Source organism: Athene noctua, chromosome 18 (genome assembly GCF_965140245.1).
Source record: "Athene noctua chromosome 18, bAthNoc1.hap1.1, whole genome shotgun sequence".
NCBI classification, from domain to species: Eukaryota; Metazoa; Chordata; class Aves; order Strigiformes; family Strigidae; genus Athene; species Athene noctua.
In genome coordinates, this window is record NC_134054.1 from 2,682,486 (window position 1) to 2,706,421 (window position 23,936).

The 23,936-nt window shown below is 51.0% G+C and overlaps 1 protein-coding gene across 4 annotated transcripts in view; it reads right to left on the reverse strand.

Annotated features, from left to right (window-relative positions):
• PIK3R5 (phosphoinositide-3-kinase regulatory subunit 5) overlaps positions 1 to 23,598 on the reverse strand; it is a 62,281-nt gene extending 38,683 nt beyond the window's left edge. For 3 of the 4 annotated variants that reach the window (XM_074921730.1, XM_074921729.1, XM_074921727.1), the window contains exon 1: positions 23,499 to 23,598. The gene's annotated coding sequence lies outside the window, so the exon portion shown is untranslated. Of the gene's footprint in view, positions 1 to 3,846; positions 3,951 to 23,498 lie in introns of those variants that run through there. The other variant, XM_074921728.1, reaches the window with a different exon arrangement.
• Positions 23,599 to 23,936: the final 338 nt, after the last annotated feature.

Below are 23,936 nucleotides of genomic sequence, written 5' to 3' on the forward strand. Positions count from 1 at the left end.
CACACTTTAGCTGTCTTTGGTCTGGGATCTGCTATCCTTGAGCTGATAAAGTCTCAGACATGTTTTACAGCATCAGGAGCAGAACTCACACCGTATGTGCTCCAGGCATCGGGTACCAGTTGTCAAGGATGCAGTTTTGCCATGTCCCACCAGCAGGTCAGCACGTGGGGTCCTAAGGCCCAGCTTTAGATGCTGCTTTAGGGTCAAGATTTCAGAAGGACATGCAACAAAAGCAACAAATTAATTCTCAGTAGCAGCAAAACAGGGCTTCAAGAAATTTAGCAAAAAAAAACAAAATAATGGGAAAAACTGTTTTGAGGCAAGGAAATTCCTCAGTGAATTGGTTCTGGATTTCAGCAAAATGTGTCTGCTCGGAGAGGGTGCAGAAGGCATAGAAGTGGAGAGAGGGGGGTCTTAAGGACTCAGAACGAAACCTTTCGACTCATCTTTCGAAACAGTGTTTGCACTCATCCAACTGTGATTCAAAAAGTAAAAATCAAGCCAGAAAAAAAATGAAACTTCTCATTTCTGATCAAATGAGACATTTTCCTCAATGCACCAGTGTTTAGGTTCACATTGCAATGAGCAAGCCCCTACCAAGCTGGCTCTCCCTGGGATCAGCATCACACCAGATCTCAGTGACACCGGCTAGAAAAAACAGTCACCAGGCTGGTACCTGCCACCAAGGGTGCTTCTGTGCTGGTTCACCCACCTCCAGCATCCCTGAGGCAGCTGTAACACTGACTGCACTCCTGCACCTCGAGAGCTCTCTGCCACTCAATATTTAACCCCTGTGGAGAGGTGTGAGGCTTCCTCAGAGCTGGGGCAGGGCATTAACCCCACGGCACAGGCAGGGGAAACATCTTGCCTGGGTCGGAGCAGTGAACTCAGGGTATCCCAGCTGAGCGCGCTCGCAGGAGGAGAGCCGGGTGCTCAGCTCACGCCCTGACAAGTTGTTTTTTTTTTATGAATGGAAAAGCTTTTCAATCATTTCCCAGCTGGTTTCCCTGTTGGGAAGAGCTGACCAAGAGAGCTGGGTTCCCCTGAGCCCTGCCGCTGACTGGCCAGATGGTTGAGAGCAGGAAGGAGCTCAGCTCAGCACCAGTGGCACCCGAGTATTGTTTATCTGCTGGTTCCTGTTTTTAGTTTTGTCTCTGTTTTCTTTCTTTGTTCTAAAATTGTGTTGCAATGGCAATACCTGGTCTGAATGACATGGGGATTGCTTTGAAGTAAGAACCAGCCCAACATTTCATGCCGTTGAATTTTCTTATCTCATAAAAGAACAGAGGCCCCAATTCCAAAGCAAACAATGATCAGATTAACCCCCACACCCTTTGTTTTTAAGATGAATTGGAGCAGAGATTAATGACACTCGGGAGCCCCTGGTATGAAGGCACACCCCATGCGTGTCCAATCCTCCCAAATCTGGGGCTGTCAGCAGGGATACATTTCCTGGGATGAAGCAGGGCTGCCACCAGCACTCCATACTGGAAAACCAGTTCAAGTGATGATGGGATTTGTCACCAGCATCTGTTTGGGGGTAGGGAGCCAATCAGCAAACTGTCATTCAAGTGCATCCTCTCAGCAAAAGGTGGAGGGTCTGCTGCTGACAGGCACCCAAATCCTCCCGTGGTCCCACTTGCCAGGGTCTCCTCCAAGTCTCAAGCACAAGGCAGATGTGAATGGGCTTCATCAGGAAGGTGCTGCTAGCAGACTTCTTGGTCATGCCCCTCAGGGGCTTATCACCAGGGTCCTTCTCCTCTCACCAAGACAAAGGGACAAACAGTGGTGAATGAGGTGGCCCGTGGGCAGCTTGGGGATTTGATGTTCTTTGTATTTGTGTCCCAGCTGGCCAGAAAAAGCTCTTTATACCCCAGAAACGGCAGCACCCCTGAAGGACATGGGAACACTGATGCAGCAGGCTTCCCCTATCTTCCCCCACGTTCCCATCGCAGTGCTGACAGCCTTGAGCAGGGCCAGCCACATCCCCCTCCCCACAGGGCCCCAGCGCCGGGCTGGGGGTGTTTGGGCAGGCCGGGCGTGGGGCTGAGGCTGGCCGCACCCTGCGCCAGCTCCCACCTACTGAAAGAACAAGCCCTCGCAGCCACAAGCACAGATGGGAGCGAGTTACGCTCCAGCTGCAGCTCACAAACACGCATCCTGCCGCTTACCGTGGAGGGGCCGGGCTACAACGAGATGTAATTTTTAGCAAACTGGGTCTGAGCCCCAAAACCCACGGTGCAGTCTCTGCCTGGCTCTGAACACTCTGACCTTGGTTTCAAACCTGCAGGTCCCCCAATTCCATCTGCGCCCTCACAGTATGGGTGCCAGCCTCGAACTTCTCCCTTCCCATCATTTTTTCCTCCATTCCCACCTCCGTGCCTGGTGGCCCTCACAGTCCTGCTCGCCACAGCCACCTCCCGGAACAGCCTCAAATCAGGGGGAGGTGGGAGAGCCCTGCAAGGGGCATGGGTCTGGGCAGAGCCCCGCCAATGGGACATAGACACATCCCACTTTATTAGAGAGCTGCAGAAAGAGAAACCAGCTCCAATGCTTGCATAGCTGTTAAAGTTCAAACAGTTACAGTTTCCAGGCTGTGCTTGTGAAACCACATGTCACAGCCCTAAAGCTGAAACACTTGATTCCCAAAACCCAGATTAGCACCAGCTGCCTCCAAGAGCCGTGATCTTTGGAAATTATTCACTCCCCATTCCCTCAGCACCAGACTTGAACATTATTTAATGGCCTTATCCTCAAATCGCTCCTCCAAGGAAGAAAAACACACGATTATCCAAGGAAAACCATGCTGATGGGGAAAGGTGAAGTGACTTTGCCAAGGTCACCCAGGAAGACTGTGGCAGAACAAGGGCCACACCAGTATCCCGACAGCACCTTAAACCCAGAGCATTTCACTCTCAGAGCTGCTATAAAAACCTGTCACTGTATTTATTCTGTGCCTTTCTTGATTCTTCCACTCTATTTCATCTGCAAGACTCACACCTGAATTTAGCTGGTGACTTTGGGCCTGTTCTTGTTTCTGAGAAGTGCCAGGATGGTCTTTTTTTAATTTTTTTTTTTTTTATTTTTTTTTTTAAATCAAGAAACAACACAGGTTGAGCAAAGTGAGGCCACTCTGGTCTGCCAGCACATGGCTTCGGGAGGCTCGGAACTGATCTGTGAGCTTCCCACTCCAGTGCTCCGGAGCTGGCAGCAACCTATTCCACTTCTCTCTTACCTCCAGGGAGATCTCAGGTTGTTTCTTTGCTTTTAACTTCAAAAATGTTAACTCAGAATCACTGTGAGGTTATTTTGACAGAGTTTGAGCTTGTGTCTTACATCTGCCAGCTCCCATTTCGCCCCAGAGAGGGATCAAAAGACCCAGAGACTGATCCAGTCACCTCCCTGGGCCGCCCACCTCCCTTCGGAAATAGGCTCCACTCTCTCAATTAGCTGGGGAGGTGTAAAAAACCCTCCTAATTAGCTAGCCCGGCCCCTCTGCCTGTAGCAGAAAGGCCCATTAGCAGGCAATTTGCCTCTAGCAGCGGTGGGTCCTTGGTAGATAAACAATTGCTGCTTTTCTGGGCGGGCAACTCTCAAGTGGGTTAAGTGCGAATTGCGTTTGGTCACAGCTTTCTGACATTTTGCAGCTATTTCTGCTCTCCTCCCCCAGCTCTTTGCCTACAAAACTCTTTCCAGTAACGGAAAGCGGCAGGTTTTTTTATAAGCCCCAAATCGCCATCAGGTTTTGCTCTTTCTATCAGCCAAGGCGCAACCCAGCCCAATCTGAAATGAGTTCACGGGCAGGGTAATGAGATTAGACAGTCCATGGAGCATCCCTGGTTTTACCTGCAGCCGCCCTCTGATCCCCTGGAGCTGCCGGGGGAAAGTGGAAGGATGCAACGCCAAAGCCAGCCCTTTCCTCGAGGCAGCGATGCCCAACAGCACAGTCAGCTTGTTTGCGTCTGTCTGTTGAAGTTGGCACCAACCCTGGCTTTTAAAAACCGCCAAACACCCTCCCCCCTTCTGAGCCTTTAAATAGTTGTCTCCCGCTGGACACACAAGTTCACGCACAGGCACTTCAGGAAGCCTGTGCTGAAAGCACTGACCTCCCCTCCGTGAGCATGGGCTCTGCAGCACTTCACCCCACGGCTCCCAGCCGGGGCAGGGGATGCAATGACCAGGAAAGAGGAGCAGAGCCTCTCACATCCACTGACACCAGCCGATGGGGCAGCCCCCACACCGGGCACGACTGGAGCAGCCAGAGGTCTGCACTGAGCCTCCATCGCAGGATCCTCTTCACCAGATCCATTCACAGCGCACTCACCCCTTCCATACCAGTCGCTGCGAATCTACCTGGGCCAAATGCTCAACTGAACACAGGCAGAAGGACTCTGAGTCTCCTGTATGTCCCTTTTTACAGGGAGAGCCTTAGCAATCTCGAGGAATAGGAGACCACCCTCCGTAGATCTTCAGGACTGGAGGAGAACAAGCCAGCAAGACACATCAGTCTTCTGCATCACCCCATCCAATGATAGGCAAGTCATTAATTCTAGTTTTAGATGTGGACACCAACAAACAAAGTACCCTATACACAAGGAGCTGAAATACTGCCCAGTTTAGCACTGCCACTCCTTCTCTGGAGAGACTCTCCTCCCCTTGTCCCCAACACAGGCTGAGTGACCCCCACTTTGGCCTCTCCATTTCCGAGTTGCCCATTTGTAAACCGGTTGACAGCAGCAACACCACCACATCAACGTCACAAGCATCGGGGCACCCCGGCATGGGATTACAATCCCAGGTTGTGATAGATGACAACACGCCCAACACTCACCTCCTGCCCAGACTGCTCAGACCTCAAGCTGAGAAAAAGACATTGCTGTCTGGTGGTTACAAAGGGAAACGAAAGTCCGCAATAGAAACCAAGAGCTCCGGTGGCATGGCAAGTGACCTCTCTGTGCCTCAGTTTCCTCCTCCAAAAGCAGAGACAGGGCCTCCTGCTGCGGTGTGCTCCGTTAGCCACTGGCTCCAAAGCAGCGGCAGGTAAAGGTGAAAGCATAATTGCCTTTCAATCTGTTATTTTTATTTCCTTCAAAATCCCATTTATAGCCCTGGCAGGTAAGGCTGGCAGAACAGGACATGTCTAAAAGCATATTTATAATACATCAAAACATACTAATATTTCACAGAGGTTATTTCTAGCCCACAAGAACCACTTGCCTTAACCAAGGTATCCTGCCACGGACACCTCAAGAGCAGAGTACCCTGATACCCATCCTGAAACTTTTCGAGCAGTAAAATGATGACACGCAATCACAGAACTGCTCAGGCAGCAGCAAATTGCAAAAATAAAGCCACGCACGAGAGAAACACGTGTTCTCAATGGCAGCACACGCAGGGGAGCCGTGGATTTGACCACGAGTACCAGAACTGCCTCAAGCTCTGTTTTTTTAAAACCCAAATTCCTAAGAAACAAAATACAGAACTGCCTTGTCCAGACTTCTGCAGCAGCAGCACCCACTCAGCTCAGTAAATCTAATTAATGAGCCAGGAAAAGTGTCATTCGTTTGCTAACTACTTCGCCCAGGGTTGCCAAATAGACAGATAAAGGATTTAGCTGGGGCCTATTCCAGCCAAGGGAGCTGGGAACCTGGCAGAGATTGTAGAAGATTAGAGGGGGCTGAAAAGAAAAAAAAAAAAGGGGGGGGGAGGAATCAAAATAGATTAGTACTTTCAAAATGCAAGCATGTAAATCAGCTTACATTTTATATAATGCCACCCTTGTGAGCGTCTGGCCACAGGTCTGATTACAGCAGCACACTAGAAGTCTCGCCTGAGCTGAGTTTTATTTGGGCTCAGGAATCTCACGCCACCAACTCCCTCACAAAACCAGCAGTTTTGTTTTTACCAGCTTTGTAAATTCTCACAGGAAGCCAATTAGGGGAAACCTGGGAACAGAGGAAGATTCATAATTGCAATTAAGGCTTCAAAGTACTTAACCCAAGACGGCTGTTAAAATTAGAGCTGGGGAAGAAAAAAAAAAAAAAACAAAACCAACCCTTTGAAACACCCAGCTTCCAGATACCCCCCAGGCTGGAAGAGCTTCTCACTCCGATAACAATGCATCACCTGGCAGACAATCTCACCCCAAAGGGGACCCAAGCAGGACGGGCTCCAGGCTGGCACCTCCCCTGCCAGGGATGCTCCAAGGCTGGTAGGAGGCAGGCACACGGTGTGCATGCATTTACCTCCTGACTTTGGTTTGGGGAAGAAAATTCAGTCCTGTATACGTTAAACTTTTCCCTGCTGAAAATTTTGGTGACAAACAAAGCCTTTGCTCCATCTATTTGATATTCTCAACTCTTAGGACCACTCCTAAACCATTGCAGCATCCCTGGCAAGAATAGAGTGGCTTTGCAGACTTAAGCTGCCTGCTGGGATACAAGAGATTTAGGTTTAAATCCACTGTCAAAGTGATCCAATGTTTGTCCCTTGGTGTTACACATCGTGATCCTTCCTACCATCATAAATGAAGATGTCCTCTTAGAAGTTCAGAAGTAATCTGGATACTAAGAAACAGTGTCTGAACAGTCCAAATAATTGTGTTTGCATCACTGCAGAACTGCTCTGCCTGTCTGCAAATCAAATGTGCATCACAGCAGCTCAGCAGCCCAACACCAACTCTGCTGTGGCCACACCAAGAGCTGGGAAATCTGGCCCTGCAGGCACACCTACAGCAACACTCCATGGGCTTCGCTGTCACGATGGCATGGAGGTGGCTCTTCTGGTTTTGCTTTGACTATCAAAGGCAAAAGCTCCAGTTTAAGGTGAAATACCACTGGGGAGATGCTCTCCATGATGGAGTTTACCCCCATCAGACAGAAAGCTGCAGCCATTTGTCTTAGCTTGAGATTCACAACCCAACCAAGCGTCAGGAGCTGAACCACAGCTTTTCATATTAGCAACCCAGTTTTTCATATTAGCAACACCAAGACAGGCAAAACCTGAAAACACTCTATGATCTACCCAAATCAAACAGCCGAACAGTCCTAATTGTAGAACTTCAGTCCTGCAGCAGCAGCTGATCTAGATCAGGGCCTTTTGCATGTTGGAAGATGTCACGGGGCTGGCCAGACACTTCTCACCAGGGCTATTAACTTCTTACATCTGGGAAGGGGGTGTGTGTGTGTGTGTGTATATATATTCCCTAATCTTCTATCTGTTTGTCTATCTATATTCCATAAAATTATTCCATAATCTTATATCTAGTCCTTCTCTTGCAGAAAAGCTCAAGTAGGCAAAGCATAATTCACAGGCATAACACCTCTGCGCTAGGACATCTTGCAGCCCAGCACTGTCAGTTATGGATTGCCTCCCTTCACATCCCTCATCGGCAGAAATGGTGGTGGCAGCCTGTGCTATGGCCCTGAACATGGGCACCTGATGCTCCAACGTGCCCTCAGCAGGAAAAAGGGTTGAGAAAAACTGAGAGGAGAAAAAGTAACTCACCCAAGGTGCCAGGGCAAATCCCTGGTAGATGTGGAAGACCACAAAGGTCCTGCACCAGCTGTAGCACTGGACTCACAACTGCTCAGCTCTGCCTGATCTCACTGCCAACTCTCACAGACACTTCCCTCGTGACGGCACCTCCTCTTTAGACAACACTCCCAACAGCTTTTCTTCCAGCCCCTCCCAACCTCACCCTCTCTCTAAACAGACTGAGAACATCATGCTCCCTCAGACAGCAGAGATGGAGTAAAAGATGCAAAGGCTGCTCTCCTTGGTGGGGATGGACACTCTTCCTCCCACCAGACACACCAAAGCCCCTGGAGCTGCAGCAACGCTTGTGCCCAGCACAATCTCGAGGAGGAAAGATCTGCTCCGGCTGTACGTGGGACCCAGGAGCCCACAGAGACAAGATGACTTACCCTCAGTCATCTTCATTCATTACATGCCCTTAACAGCACCTGCTTTTCCTCATCTGTCCACACCTACTTTCCACCCATGGCCTCACACACCCCATCAGCTGCCCTGTGCCATGGCTGAGTCGTTCTCGAGGATTTTGCAGGTGAGGCTCAGGGTGTACTGCAAGATCTGATGTGTGACCTTGGGCAGTAATTTGAGTATCTGGAAATGTACTGGCTCTAGGTATTTTTGCATAAGCTACTTTCCCTGTGGTGTTTTTGCCCTACCACTGAGCACGTAAGACTCAGTAATCAAATGAGGTCAAAGAAAATTCCAGCCAAAACCCCAGCAGCCTCGGTCCCTCCCTGGCAACAGCCACTGCAAACAGCCAACAGCATCCAAACAAGCACAGTCCAGGCTTGGATGATGGCTCTCCCTCTCCGGCAACACAAGACAAACCATCACAGAAAGTGGGAATAATCTTGTGGGATTAAGCAATGTGCCATGAGCAGGGTTGACATCTAAGACAACAAGGCAAGCAGGGACACAGACTACTAGTTCCCAAGGGCAGCAGAACTGGGGAAGGCAACTCCAGAGCGAAGACTGCAGAGCCTGTAGCCCACCCGTTCTCTGCCTCTCATTACGTACTGAGTAGACTTCCCGTCTGAAGAGGAAGCCACAAGTCATGCAGCTGAACCCATCCACACAAAAACGTACCCCTCCCCACAGGCCAAAGCCAAGGGCTCCGTCGCAGGCTCACCCATCGAGATGGTTTCCAAGTACAACCTGCACTTCTGCATTTTCGACAGAAATCTTCTTACTTCACCTTCCCGCGCATTGGTGCCAAAAGGAGAAGTACTCTGGAGCCGGGGGGAAGTTGTGCCACCATTTCCTATTCTGGATGATGATTTCACTCTCCTGCCACATCCGAGAGCCACACGTGGCACCCGCCACACTGCGCAAACAAGCTGTGAGGCTGTTAACATGCAAAGGGCTCTGGTTTGGACCAGGCAGTTCCAGGAAACTCAACAGTCGTGTTCAGAAAAATACAAAAATAAAGACCACACACAAATGATCTGGTCAGAAATAACCATGCTGTTCCTTGGTGCTTGCAAGGCTGCAAGATACCAAAGCAGGGCATGCAGCTCAGCGATGGAGAAGCTGCGGAAGGAAAGACATATGAAAGCAGCAGTCCGGGTCACAGCAATGACTTTCTGCGCTCTCCTAAATGATGACACACGTGGCTAGGTTGGGCTCAAGCAATCCTGAGGCCCCCTCTCTTCTTCTTTGAAGGGGGTCGGTTCCCTTGGCCCCTTCCCATGGCCACGCAGCACCGTCTAGTGATAGGGGAAGAGCAGATCCAGAGCAGCCCATACATTCATGGAGCTGGGCTCTTCCTGCTTTGATGCTTAAGGAACAGCTACATTAGCTGTTCCTTAGCATCCAGCCAACTTCTGACAAAAGTCTGAAGGAAAGACTCTTTCGACTATTTATCTCCAGGGTTTCCCCCCATTTGCTCAGGACTTACACTCCTCACAAGCAGCTTGGGTCTATCTTCCAGTCCAGATGGCAGACTCAAGCATCACTCCATATGTAGAAGGCTTTTATTACAGCCATAATAGCTTGGGTTTCTGCTAACACCAATGGAAATGTCATCACCATTTAAAGGACAAAATCTCCTGCCTCTCCTCCCCAAAGTAGTTTAATAAGCCCCATTACCAGAAGCTTTCTACAGCACAGCTAAAGAATGGATCAGTTCTTAACATATTCCCTGCTTAAAACTTATAGCCTTATCACCAGAGAGGCATCTCTAGATATTTTTAGAGGTAATATCTGCTAGCACAAGAATTACAGTGCATTAATTAGCAGAGAGATGCATACAGATAGTCACAAGGTCAAAACACAACATCCATAATTTACACCTCGTTGGGAGTTACTGAGAAAACAGAACATACAAGAGCCATCACAGGATCTGCCATCTTTAAGGGCTCTGAGCACAGGGGCTCACACCTCCCCAGAACAAACAGGGAAAATTTACTTTCTCAGATGGACCAAATCCTCATGGATAGCAAAACTGAGCGGGGACTCTACAGGCATGTTGAACTAGTCCCTAGAAGGTAACTCATGGGTTTGCATGGCTGTTGTCCAGCAGTCTGATGGCTTGGGGGGAAAAAAAAATGAAGAGTGGTCAATATTTACTCTACTGGAATAAATTACCAAGAAAATTTGTCTGTATTTTGCTACTCATGCTCAACAGACACATGCAGCCTCAGGCTTTCAGATGATGGGGGTACCTGGAATCTGAGAGATGGAGCTGCCTTTTTTAATGGTTAAGACTACAGAAAGTTGTAAATTGATTGGTCATACAGACGGGCGGATCACTTTCCTGAGCCATCTAGACTTTTCCTCAAGCAGTTCATAATCTGACCCGACCCTGACCAGCCTCTCTTCTCCCAGAGCTTCCTTCACTGGGTAAAAGTCATTGGCAAGGAAGCATCAGAGTAAGTCAGGCTGCGCCAGGACTTCCCACGCTTCCCACTGCATGCACAGACAGCATCAACAGCAGCAACCACCTGCAACCTCAGACCAAGAGAAGGTATCACTGAGGTTTCACCACGGCTGAGCAGGATGGCCCTGCTAGATGAGTGGATTAAGCAGGATAACTCAGTTCCCCTCCAAAAAATCCCCAAAGCGCAGCTGCTCAGAGAGGGAGAGAGAACCACTGTGGGTTGCAAGACTGACAGCAAGCCCATACTTACCACCATCTAAAGAAAACTGTGCCATTACTTGCCTACAAAATGCTTGATCATGACAAGGATTCAGATGAAATTAAGCCATCCAGAGCTGGCTGATGGCTACATCAGGTGCAGTATGCTTAGGTCCAGAAGGGGCTTATTCATGTGCCCAGCAGTTCAGTGAGACTTTCTGCCAGAGTGGTTTATACCTTCTTCTCTGAACACCCTGGACCACCAGCAGCCCTGCTGACATCCCTACAAAGGCTCTTACCAGCACACCAAAGTGCACAGCAAAAGAAGAAAGCCTCTAACACCCCGAATACCTTTGTGAACCTGCTGCACAGCCTATCAAGGCAAAAAAGACCAGCCAAAACTCTTGGTGTCCTGTTTCTTACAACAATGTAATTAAGATGGCAACTTCAGGATTACCATCCAGAGACAAAAAGATGATGGAGTCCAAGGCATGAAGCAAGACAACTGAGCAAAACCAAAATCATCTGGTGACTGGAGAACCCATATCAACTATTTTTTTCTGCTGTAAAGCTCCATGGTGACACTGGGTCTATCCCAGGGGTTGGCTTCGTTGCCTCCAACTTTACCCATGCAAAAATGAGTTAAATCTCTAAACAAATCAACATCTACAGACAGAGCGAGCATCTGGTGTGGAGGTCAGCTCATCCCATCCAACTTAAACCCCTCTTCAGGGGGAGCCTGCAGACTAGGTTAGAGGCCTCAATTTTGAGGCAGGCATCCTTAAGCAAGAAAACTCCCATTTTTATTCTCCTAAGCCCTTCCCACATGCAAAGCAGGAATAATCACACTTCCTTCCTTAGCACACAGTTGCACAACCAAATGTTTCAACGCCTGTAAAAAGCTCAGATAGTGCAATAATGGGAACATGGCCATTGCAATAGACTCACTTGGTTTAGCTTTTACTTCTTTCACTCACAAATTTGATTCATAACAGCGAAAAGCAGAAGCCAACATTTTTACCAGTGGCTTTGTCTCCTCAAGATCACCAGGACTCCTTGCTAGACTTCCACTTCTGGACAGCCAGATGTAGGCTCTGAGGAAGCGTGCCAGAGGCTGGAACAAGCAGCTCTCAATAAACCACCAGTCCAAGAAAGCTTTACAAGCACACGACTTTAAAGCCTCTGCTGTAAAAACAGAGAGTTTATTTCCACCTTTGAAGATGGAGTGTGTGCTTTAAAACTGCCTAAGGTGAATTTTATGGGGCTATTTCACAGATGAACTACATTAAAGTACTGGTAATCAAGAAAACACAGACAAATAAGAGAAAATAAATGCATCATTACTTCATGATTTAGAGCACATGAGGGCTAGCAACAGATAGTCATAGACACCAACAGTCCAGCATGTGTGGGACAAGGCATGCGAGGTTTCATTTCCACACCAAAGCTGCATTAGTTCTTCAGCCAGTAGCAAAATTCCCATCAACTGGGGCAGGACAAGTCATGGACCCTCACCTGAGGTTATTGAAGAAATCAACTGAACTGTGCCTATAACTAAGCACCCTCCCATCACTCCTGGAGGGAAGATGCAGTCCCTTACCCAACCTGCTAAGACTGACTCACACAAGAAGGGTTTGAAATGATGGCAGAGGAGCAAGGAAGGCTCCAGCACTCAACTGCCCACGGGAGGATCATCGCTGAACGCTGCTGTTTGGGGCTGTCACTGGCTCTCCACCCTTGAGTCATTATTTCAGTCATTTTTTAATAAGAAAAAGTTAGACAAGCAGGTGGGGCTGCCCCTAAAATGTACAAAACACAACCACAACAGAATTTTAGTGATTTCAGAGTGAAACTGCCATCATGTTATCACCCTGGTCATTAACTTCTCATCACAATAATACTGACTAGACTGCAGCAGGCTCAGAGGTGGCAGGGCTGAGGGCAGCATCAGAAACCCCCAGGCAATTCTTAGCTCTTAGAGAGAAACAGGGTGGTCACAGAAACAAGGTGATGTGCCTCTGGCATGATGTGTCTGAACCCTGACTCCATCATTTGCAGATGATACCATGCGATCAGCTTCATGGAGACCATATGCCACTCATGAGACTCTTGGCACTCATACAGAACCCCTCTGGATCCTTCCAGAGTCTGTCCCTGTGCCATAATAGCTGCAGTTGGATAAAGTAACAGAAAAGAAGTGTAATAAGAGCAAACCAACTCTGCAGTCCAGTCAAGTTCAACAAGCATTGGATTAAAGACAAGTACCTGCTGGTTTTGCAGCACACTACCACCTTCCTCATCAGCAGTGCTGGAAGCAAGTGAAGGCATGGGATGAAAACAAAGGAGACCCCTTTTCCAGTCCTGGGGTCTCATGTCTCATAGGAACTGGTGGGAGAGAATGAGAACAGCAGCACCTCATCAGTTGTAGGTGCTGGGTTCAGCCTTCTGGGTACGCAGTTTGTGGTGGTGGCACAGCACCCTCCTTAACACTGGACACTGAAAAGACCAGTAGTAGATTTTAGGAAGCCAAGGGTCCTCCCAGAGACAGATATTCAACAGTAATTGAGTGGGGATTACAACATTTTGCATCGGCTCTGTATCTCAACTGACCTGAGCTCAAACCAGTCATTTGAAGGTTTGTTGCTTTAGTATTCAGGCCTGAATTTTAGACTAAGTATGCATTTCCTTGAGAAACAGCAGTAGCCTGCAACACATCACAGACTCATACAACCTGAAGATACTTGCAAACTATTCTGGGACTTTCTGTAAGCAAGTGATACCCTTGCTGTGAGGTTAGAGATGTGAACGGGGTGGCTACATGGAGACCACGACCAGCATTAGGCCCTAGCAGCAACGCTTACGGGAAACTGAAACCACAACAGTGTGATAGTGTCCAGCACAGAGTTGTCTGCAAACGTCCCTACCATCCATTCTGCAAACTGGGACTTCCTCTTGACTTATTTTTAAAATGTTCTTTTTTGCAATTACCATTTTTCAGGACAGGATCTAGTGTATTCTTGACAAACAGATAACGGGGAAATTCCACTCACTACCCCTTTAAAGCCATGATGTATTTTGATGCCAAGAAATACCAATCTCTAAATTAGTCCCACTTAGCCATCACCGAGAAGAACAGTTGCAATGGTACCCTCTCTCTTTCTCCAAAAAGACACTTCTCTGTATGCAACCCCAGTGACTTGCTGCAGGTCCTTCAATCAGAGATGCTCTTACCATTAGCAAGATGCTGCCTTCATCTCCATCTCAAAACATGGGCTGCAGCCTTCATCGCCATATTCTGTTATTTTTAGCTCCTGTGATGCAACACTCTTGAACTGTTCAAGTATCAAGCTTTGGGAAGTGAAAGGCACAGGGAGGAATGTGTCTCCCTGATGTTGTTAGAGTAAGGTCTGTTACTTTTCGCAATGGTTTTTAAAGGAAACTGCAGAAGTCCTGTTCCTGGAGATGCTGAAGGACAAGCTTCAAATGGAAGGATAGGGATAAAATATACCCTGCTCTGCTTCAAACTGAAGGGCATATGCCCTGCTCTGCTGGGGCTGGGAAACGGGATAAACTCAGTCACAGAAAGGGTGCTGTAGAGAGCAGGAGACTTATCTGTGCCCATGTCCTTGACGGCAGAACAAGAAGCAACAACTGAAATCAAATGATAGGAGAGTGGTCCCTGTACCAAGGCCATGGAGAGACCCTCAGCAGCCCTTCCAGTCCTGATGGCCCTTCCAGCCTGCACTCCTCAGTCCCCACTGCCTTTTCAATCCTCCTGCCTCAAGGCAGATGAGCAGCTACAGAGGTCTCTGGGAATTTCTTGGATTTCACCATTGTAAAGTACACTGAGCAGTAACTTCCTAAAAAAAACCCAAATTAAGAAATAAAGAATTCCAGCCCTAGCCTGTGCTTCTTTTTATCTCCCCTCCATCAACACTTTGCCCACCTTCTGACACACCAGACCAAGGCTGGCACGTTTCAGCAGCCCGTGCTTCTCTTCCTGGTCAGGAGCACAGAGCCAAGCCTATCTCCTCTCCTCTCCTCTCGCTCTCATTAGCAATAGCAGCTCTGCTGCCAGCGCCACACAGCCAGCAACACCTCCCTGACATCCAGACACCGCTCCCAGCCAGCTTGCGATGGGTGCGAAGAGATGACCCAGGACATTGGCAACCCCAACCCCATCCACGACCACTCCATGGGCTGCCTGGGTTTGGCAAAACTCAGCCAGAGTGAGAAAAGCCTCAAAAAACAGCAGTAATGACACATATCTGATCTGAGTAAGAAAAGACCAGTTATATATACTCACTTTTCAGAGAGGAAATGCACTTGTTCCTGGCACCAATTATGAAAACCCCTCGCCACATGATGCAAGAGTTAATTTTAGCTTGTATCAGTCTTTATCACAACAATGAAGGTTAAAGTTTCACCCAACATCACAGCCAATTACACGTTCAGTGTCAGGTTAAGCCCCGAGAAGATTCAGGCTGGAGATGGTGACGGTGTTTGGCACAGCCCAGCTGGGTGCCATCAGCAGTATGTAATGGAAACTCCAGGGCTGCTCTTCAAGGAAGGTGGAAGTTCAGCAGAGAAGTGGCTCTGTGTCACAGGAGTGGACCAGAGGAAAAATTAAAAAATTCAACAAATGCATAATTTAGAGGGGGAAAAAAAGGTGTTTCCCAAAATAAAGGCAGCAGTTCAAGCTGCCCCTGCCAAGAAGGAAGTGAAGAACATGACAGAGTGTCAAACAGTTCTTCCCAATATCCCCTAGGGTGGCTGTTCAACCTCGTGGGACAGACCAAAAGGAGATATCCCTGTCGGGAGGGTCTTTACAGCCACTCACGTGGGGAAAGGGGACACGACTCCAGGTATTTCCATGCTCAACAGATGACACCCATCGAAAGAATATGGGACACCGGAGGTTGAGGTCAATGCCCAGGTATAGCAGGTGCTGATCTCCCTCCCAAGCTGGAGACTTAACTGAGGCTGAAGATGCTGGGCTTCCTCCTAAGATGAAGACTTTGTTGCAGCTAATGATGCAACAAAGTCTTCAGCTCGGGATGGAGACCAGTACCTACTACCTCTGGTCATGGACCTCAACCCCAGCTGTCCCATGTGCTTTCTACAGCAGCTGCTGTGTACATGGAGCTTCTTTGGACACGGCCCTTGGGGAAAATCCATTTTTACTGTGCAAGGTTACATGTGGGTGGCACTATCACATTTAGGTTAGCATCAAACACAAAAGGAAATAGCGATACCATGGCATCATGAAAAATTCTCATCAGCTATTCTTCATTCCGCTGACCCAGCACTTTCCTGTCCCTCTCCAATCTCTTCCTAAGACTTCCTGGCCTCCCCCCCCAGACATGTTAAATTGCTCACTACTCTGCCACACGGGCTTACAGGGAGGGGTGCTGACTTTGGGGGGTTTGGTTTTGTTCTTCTATTACAGAATCATCTATTTGGCTCAGTAGGGCCAGGGACCATCCCCATCCTGCAACCAAGCAGTGGCACAGAGCACAAGGGTCCCTCCCAGAGGGGACCCCAACCCCTGCCCCATGCTGCCTTGCCCCCACAGCTCCCTTGTGAGAGACGATGCTAATTCCTTCGGCCTATTCGGAAAAACAAGTTTACACGTGAGATTCAATTGGCTCTGTCTCTGCTTAACTACTCCAGCTGTGAAACAAAGTAAGTGAGAGACAAAGCACTACAAACAAGCAGCGTGACCATTTCAGAGGGCTTTTTGTGAGCTTTAATGCCAAACCCACTAAATAGATTAACTTACAGCATAAACAAGCAAGTAAATCTTTCCCCCAAGGCCCTCTGTATCCAAAGGAAGCTTTAGAAGTTGCTTCCTGCCATTGTGGAGGCCCTGCTGGGAACCCAGGAGCCTTTTCAGTCCCTGGCTTGGTTGCCCAAACCCTTCAATTTACTTCCAGCACCGCTGTCTGCAGCACCACAAAAGACAGCTGATGGCAAGGAGGTTTTTGGCTGTTCCCCATCACTCTCAGGCCAAGGGTGAGCCCGACTGTGATTCACATGCTCACAGAAGGGTGTGAGCCCCACTTTGACCAGAGGACTCGGTACAACCACAGCACGACCACCAACACAATTCATGAGAAGAAAGGAAGTCTCCAAATGAGGAGACAGTCCAAGGAGAGGTGGGCATCCATCCAATAGTGGGACAACCAGCAGTGGCCAACGCCACCAGGCTGTTCAGCCCATGAGCACCTTCAAACAGCCCACAGCACTGAAATATCACAGCAGCATCCACCCTTGCCATTTCAGAGGGGAACAACAAGCCTAGGGCATGAAGCCTTTCCAAACGCTGTGTTCAACTCTGGGAAGAAGCAGGCTCAAACTGTGCTGGAGGCCACCGCTGCATCCCAGATGTGCCAAACTCTGCAGGTGTGGATAAGGGCAGGCTGCACAGAGGGATGATGCTGGGACGGAGACCTTGGGACCACCCCATCACAGTGAGCAAGGTCCAAGCCCCTGGGCTCTCCCTGGCTGAGGGCAGGACCCTGAGTGGGACCATTCTTTGGCCTGGCCTAGTACAGTCACCAGAGCTACATCCCTATCAGCCCAAAAAGCCATGGGGAAGACAAGCTCTTCACATGAAGGCCCTATCCACCACTCTCCATCCCTTCTCCCTGACTCCATGTGATGGTGACATGACAGCTGTAAGGGACACAGAGCACCCCATCTCTGAAGTGCCTCCAGCCAGGTTGGCACAGCCCTGACCAGCCGGTCTCCCACATGCAGAGCAAGTCCCCAGATCCTCCCACACACACACACACATCACAGGAGCAAGGGGTGTAAGAGCTCATGCAGCAAATGCAGCAAATGCAGCCTTAACCCCTTCCAGCCCCCAGTTCCTCCCATAATGGGAAGGAGCATCCCAGCACACAGGGCTCGTCCCCTGGCTCAGCTCCTCACTAGGAGCTGAGCTGCTGGGAACTGGCATCGTGATGATGATTGCAGGTGCCCAATTTCCACAGAGTCAAAGGCTACTCCCTTTGTCCTAAAGCATCACACTCGTGGTAGTCTGGTTGGAGACCACAGGGAGGAGGGGGGATGCTGTTAAATACCTGCTGGCCTGCTGTCACTTCTAAACCCAGCGCTGCAATCCGGCAGTTCAGGGCCCACCCTGAGGTCCCCAGGCTCTAGGTGTGCTCTGTACCAGCAAAAGTGGATTTAGACCCATGTAGCCATTCCTCCACTCCATCCGAGTTCCCTACAGGATTAGACACCCACTGGCATTCAGGCCAGATCAACCTGGGAACAATTTGCATTTAGCAAGCTGTCCTTTGGGGACCTTAGCCTTGTTGGCTTTGATTGCAATCCAGCTAATTGATCCAGGGAGGCAAGTCTCAAGCAGGAGCCCTCTCAGATGAGCAGAAATTCACACACACAGATGAGGAGCAGCAGGGATGTCACCCAGGCAGGGTCTGCAAAGCTGGAGTTTGCTCTGTCAGACTGCAAAGCCTCCACACCCGAGAACCACTGTAACTCCATCACACAGCCCCAGGCGGTGGGAGGCTGCACACTGTGTGTGTACCAATTTGCAAGGTTTATCAACACAAAGACACCGAGAGCAAAGAAACATTTGTGAAGTTTCACATGCACAGATTGCCAGAAACAATGAGAAAAGGGAAATGCCACCTGAAAGGATGAGAGCTTGTTTGCAGAGAAGCCTCTGAGCCGAGGGTTTAAATAGACATAGAGCGATGGGGGAAGCAGCTGAAAGGGGAAGCGTTTCATCCTAATTTGAGACAAAGAATGGGCCTTTGTGGAAGGGATGAAAAACACTTTTGCAAGCTCAAGACAACACCGTCTCTCCTAAAGCATGCATCACCAGCCATACGCCCATCCACACAGTGCTGCACTGCAACAGAGATTAAGTCAATATTGAAAATACCTTGACGTTACATCACAAACCCCTCCAACACAGGATTAAAAAAGATGACAAATTCCCTATCACAGCAGCTGCTAAGGGCAGTCACAAGATCTGCCTGAAGCTGAGCCCTTCCTGCTTGGCCAGAGCAGCATCGGGCAGCCGTGAGCAGCGTGACCGAGGGGCGATGCTCCAGCGTGCTCTTCCATTCACAGGCACCCTTGTCACATGAGCTGCTCATGCCAGGATCTCCTCACTTCTGCTTAAAACCACCCCAAATTAAGGACTAGCAGCATTTTAGGAGCACCCAAGCTGTTCACACCCAAAGCACTGCGGGAATTTTGGGCAATGACACAAAGCATTCAAGAGAAAGCCAAGTCTCATCCCCATCTCTTACAAACATGGATGGTCCCCCTGCAACACTGAGAGTCATTAATGATTGTCGCAGCACCACAGGACCGTGTCACCCAGACAGGTAGCATTTTCCTATTCCCCTTTTAACTCAGCAAGAGGGTCATGCTCACATCTGTTGGGTAAGAACATCTGCAGCCCTTTTCACTACCCGGCCAGCCCAGGCCAGCTGGAGAGGGAGCACCGGAGGCCGCTCCTCCCCAGGCACACACCGGCGGGCTCACCAGCCCCATTCCAGGAACGGTGCAGTGCAGGTGGGAGCGCTGAACCACGCAGCTGCCCCGGGCAGGATCCGCCTTCTGGGCGCTTTCTTACCAGCAGGAGACTCAAACCTGGGTGAACTCTCAGATGTGACAGGTCATGGTTAAATACAGCAATCCTGCTTGCAGGGAGAGGACATTTGAGACAAAAAAAGCCAAGCCTCGAACACGAAACCCCGCCATGCTGTTTCCAAACACACCACACTTCCCGTAGCATCGCACTGCCTTCACGCTGGACGGAGCCTGCTCTCTTCCAGCCTCGCATCTGCGAACTCAGCCCACCATCTCCTGCTGCGCCACACTGGCGAGGGCACAGATCATCCGACCACAAGCCGAAGTTGCCTTTTTTTTTTTTTTTTGTGTGTGTCAGAGCTTGAAATCAGAGATTAACAAGTCTGAAGGAGCTCATGCCTGGCCACTCATGTATTCCAGATGCACATGCTATAATCGCAGCTTGCCAAACAGGATACGAGGCATAAGAAAATAAAGCATTTTATCTTCAAGCTTTTCCAAGAGGGTATTAGAAACAATGAGGAGGAAATACAAAATTAACACTAGAGAAGAGCAATTGGCAGTGCCCCTCGCGAGTCTGTTCTTCATTACAAGGCTGCCTATTCAGTAGCTTTCATTAGGAAAATCGCATCGCAGAGCCATTCCCAACAGTGTCCCTATTTCCTAATTAAGCTTCGCCAAAGAGCTGCGTCTTTTAGTTACTGCACGGCATACAATCACAACAATTACCATTTCATCGCACCCTGGCTGCTGAAAACCCTGCAATTAAAGCAGCCGAGGAGTCACACAGGCGCGTCATCGGGAAGACAAGTTCTCACGTCGTGTTAATTGGCAGCCAAAGACGAGATCAGAAAAATGGGAACATCGGGTTTTGGTCTCCATGCTGGGAAAGGCACTCGGGAGCTGCGGCCGCTCCCCAGGCTCCCACCCAGGAGGCTGGTGAAGAGGGCTCAGTGCCAGCAGTGAAAGGACCTGGTGAAAGGTCCTGTCTACCCCTCCGGGCTGCAGCACAGGGCAATGTCACTGTATCCTTGTGTGTATCACACCCACATCACCAGCTGCGCTCTCGGGAAGGTGAACAACCCCGACCCAACACACGCAGTGTGAGGTGGACACAGCTTTGGGTAGTTTACAGAGGTCACCTGGAGACTGCTGACAATGGCTTTGGATGGGTGGGACCCTCACAAAGAAAAGGCTGGCAGTGGACCAGAGACAAAAATGTCCCCGCACCACCTCCGGCCATGACAGATAAGGCAAGGATGAGGAGTCGCACAATGCTGAGTCTCTTGGGAAGCAGAAGGGAAGTCTTGTAGAGAGAAAGGAAAGACCATGAGCTGCAGCTATGGAGCTTGGATTGCATCTGCAGGTCACATCTTCCTCCACTGCAGCCAGGAGTGACACTGCCAGCCCAAAACACCTCCCTGGCTGAGCATGGCTGCAAAGGGCAGAGCTGCAGCAAGGGAAGACCTCATGATGCCCACTGGCGGGTGGGGATAGTTTCCATAGGAACCTCATTCCCCCTCTCCATCCTCTCCCCTACTGCCCAATAAAAGTTCAAAGAGCTGATGGGAGCAGAGTTCAGACACAGCAGGAACCTCCTGTTGCTCAAAAACAACCTCGGGGCACTCACCTGAGCAGCTCTAGCCCAGTAAACTCATGCACAACTTTCCACTTGCAAAATAATAATGCAAAAACGGGCAGCCCCATCATGTCAGGAACAGCTCAGCAGTCACACAAAAAGGAGAAGTAGAAACTACCCCAGGTGAGCTGCAGCATGGCGAGGCCGCAGCGGTCCCAGCAGCCTGGTCCCCACCATGGCTGGAGCACGGTGCTGGCAGCAAAACCACTGCCGTGTCTGGCATCCACCCCTCGGGCCCAAGGGTGCTGCAGCACAGGGAGCAGGCCCCGTCGGAGCCGCCTGCGGTGCTTCTCTGCCAATGGTTCCATCTGGATTCAGTTCTTCTTTCACACTGCAAAATTCACGTCTTCATTTTCACGTTCAGCAAAAGGCACAAGGTGACAGTTTTGGTTTGCTTTTCTCCAAACTGGGGTGCCCTGATCTCCAGGGAGGAGGAGGGACTGCCCAGCTGCACTATCCTGCACCAGAGCTGGTGAGGCGCCCTAACCCACCCCCTACCCCAGATCAGGGCACACTGGTATTGCAGCTTCTCCCTCTGTGCAAGCTCCTCACAACTTTTCACCCCCTTTCCTCTTGCCCTGAGCCGGCTGCAGAGCCGCAGGGAGCAGGATAGCGATGGCCACACGATGCCGGGGAAGGCAGACCAGTGAGCTCCCCCCACTCCCTTTTGGCAAGACAACATCGTGAGGCTGAAGACAGCCTTGGCCCAAACAAACCCCGGCTTGTGGTGCAGCCAACCGGGCTCTGCCCAGAGACCTGCACTACATCACCCAGCCCAGCTCCAGGGACGCACCCAGCCATCGCCTGAGCCCTCCAACCTCACACAGGCACCGTAACTGAGGGATGTAACCACTGCAACCACCACTCTTAGGCTCTCGCTCTTTATCTTCTCATCTTTCTACATTTAAACTCTAATCTGAGCAACACCCAGAGCTCCAAAACACTTTGCAATCATGTTTCGGAAACAATTTGCAACTCCATCCAAGTTTTTCTCTGAACAGGAAAAAAAAAACAACTAGATCCCTCCGACATACATGACAATGAAAGCCTTGACATCCTGCATGTCCCTGGAGTTTGCAGGTTCTGCAACAAACCAAGATTTAGAAAAATAATCTAAATGGAAAAACTAAATTGCAGCTGTTCAGCGGCAGCCCCTTCAGCAGCAGGGTGAGCAGCACCAGCCTGCAGCTGCCTGGGCACGTTTTCACTGCACTGAGAGCAGCAGCAGCACTGAAAACAAGCCTTTAGCAAAGTTAACCGGTGCTGGGGTGACACGTGAAATAAACGTGAAAACAAAGGTCTGAAATCTCTTTTCTCCGGCTTTCGTTAGTGATTTGAATCAGCCTAGCCTTTTCCTCCCTTAGGGCTCACACCGTCCGAAGCAGGTAAACATCCTTTCGGGGCGGCTGTCGCAGAGTGAGCGTAGCAGGAGGCCAGGCTGGGTCCGGCCACCGAACTGGAGCCACTGGTGACACCGTAAGGCCACAGAAGCACCCGGTGAAGAGCCTCCTTCGCAGCCACCACTATCAGCACGGGCTGGTGCGTGAAGCAGCACAGGGACTCCTCAGGGCTGGTGCGAGTCCAGAGCCGGCGCCGGGGGGTGACACATCCCAAACCACATCCTGTTGTCAGAGCCGGCCCCTCCCAGGGCTACACCTCTGCCCCCTCGGGCTGCGGGGGTCCCGCAGGACAGGAGCAATGGGCGACCCGTGGCCCTGGCGTCCCTCCAGCCGGGCAAAAAGAGCTCCTGTAAGTGACGCTGGGGACTCGCTGCCACCCCCGCCTGCGGCCCGGCCAAAACTCCAGGCGGGTGCTGGAGAGCCCCCGGGATTTCCCGGGCACCCAGGGACTGCGGGGTGGTCCCCTGGGGCCAGGCAGGGCCCCGCACCTGGGCCCCGAGCAGCAACTCTGTGGGGCGGCGCGGAGGAAAACAAGTCTGCAGTCCCGAAATGAGTCAGGACAGCGGGACCCGTCCCCACCCGCGGCGTGACACCGGCTCCTCCTGCCCCGGGCACGGCCGGCCGCGGGCGCGATGGGTGCGAGGGGACCCGGGGGAGACTTGGCGCAGGGTGGCCCCTTCCAAGGTTGCAAGGGAACATCCCCCCCCCCATCCCCCGCGGGCTGGTGACACCCCCGCTGTGGGTTTAAGTGAAAGCCCCGGCTACATGGGACCCCACCACCACAGCGGGTTTATTCCCCCTCCTGTTACTTGGGCACCCTGTTTATAAGTAGCCCCCCCCCCCCATGCCCACTGGGTGCACAGGCTCGGTCACACGGACACCCCGTTATAAGGATCCCCCTCCTCGCCCGCCCCCTCCACGGGCACCAGGCGTACAACACACACACACACAGACACACACACACACACACACACACACACACACACAGACACACACACACACACACACACACACAGACACACACACACACACACAGACACAGACACACACACACACACACACACAGACACACACACACACACACACACACACACACAGACACACACACACACACACACAGACACACACACACACACACACACACACACACACACACACACACACACACCCCGTCACACGGCCACCCCGGCAATACGGAGCTCCCCGCTTACACGGCGGGGCCACGGACCCCCCCGCCCCGGTGACACGGACCCCGGCCCCGCGGCTCTCCCACCTGGAGGGCGGCTGCCGCCGGGGCTCCCTGCCCATCCTCGGCGCGCCCCGCCGGGCTCCCCGCCGGGCTGCGCTGCGCTGCGCTCCGCGGCGGGCGGCACCGGCGGCACCGGGCGGGCGGGGCTGCCGGCGGGACCCGCCCCGCACGTGTGCGCCGGCCAGCCCCGGGCACCGCCCCGCCCCGCCAGCCCCCGGGCCCTCCGCCCCGCCGTCCAGCCGTACCCCCCAGCCCTCCCCACCTGTCCCCCATCCACCCCTTCCTCCGCTCACCCACTGCTTCATCCACCCATCCATCCACCCATCCATCCATCCACCCATCCACCCACTCATCCATCCATCCATCCATCCATCCATCCACCCATCCATCCATCCATCCATCCACCCATCCATCCATCCACCCATCCATCCACCCATCCATCCACCCACCCATCCACCCATC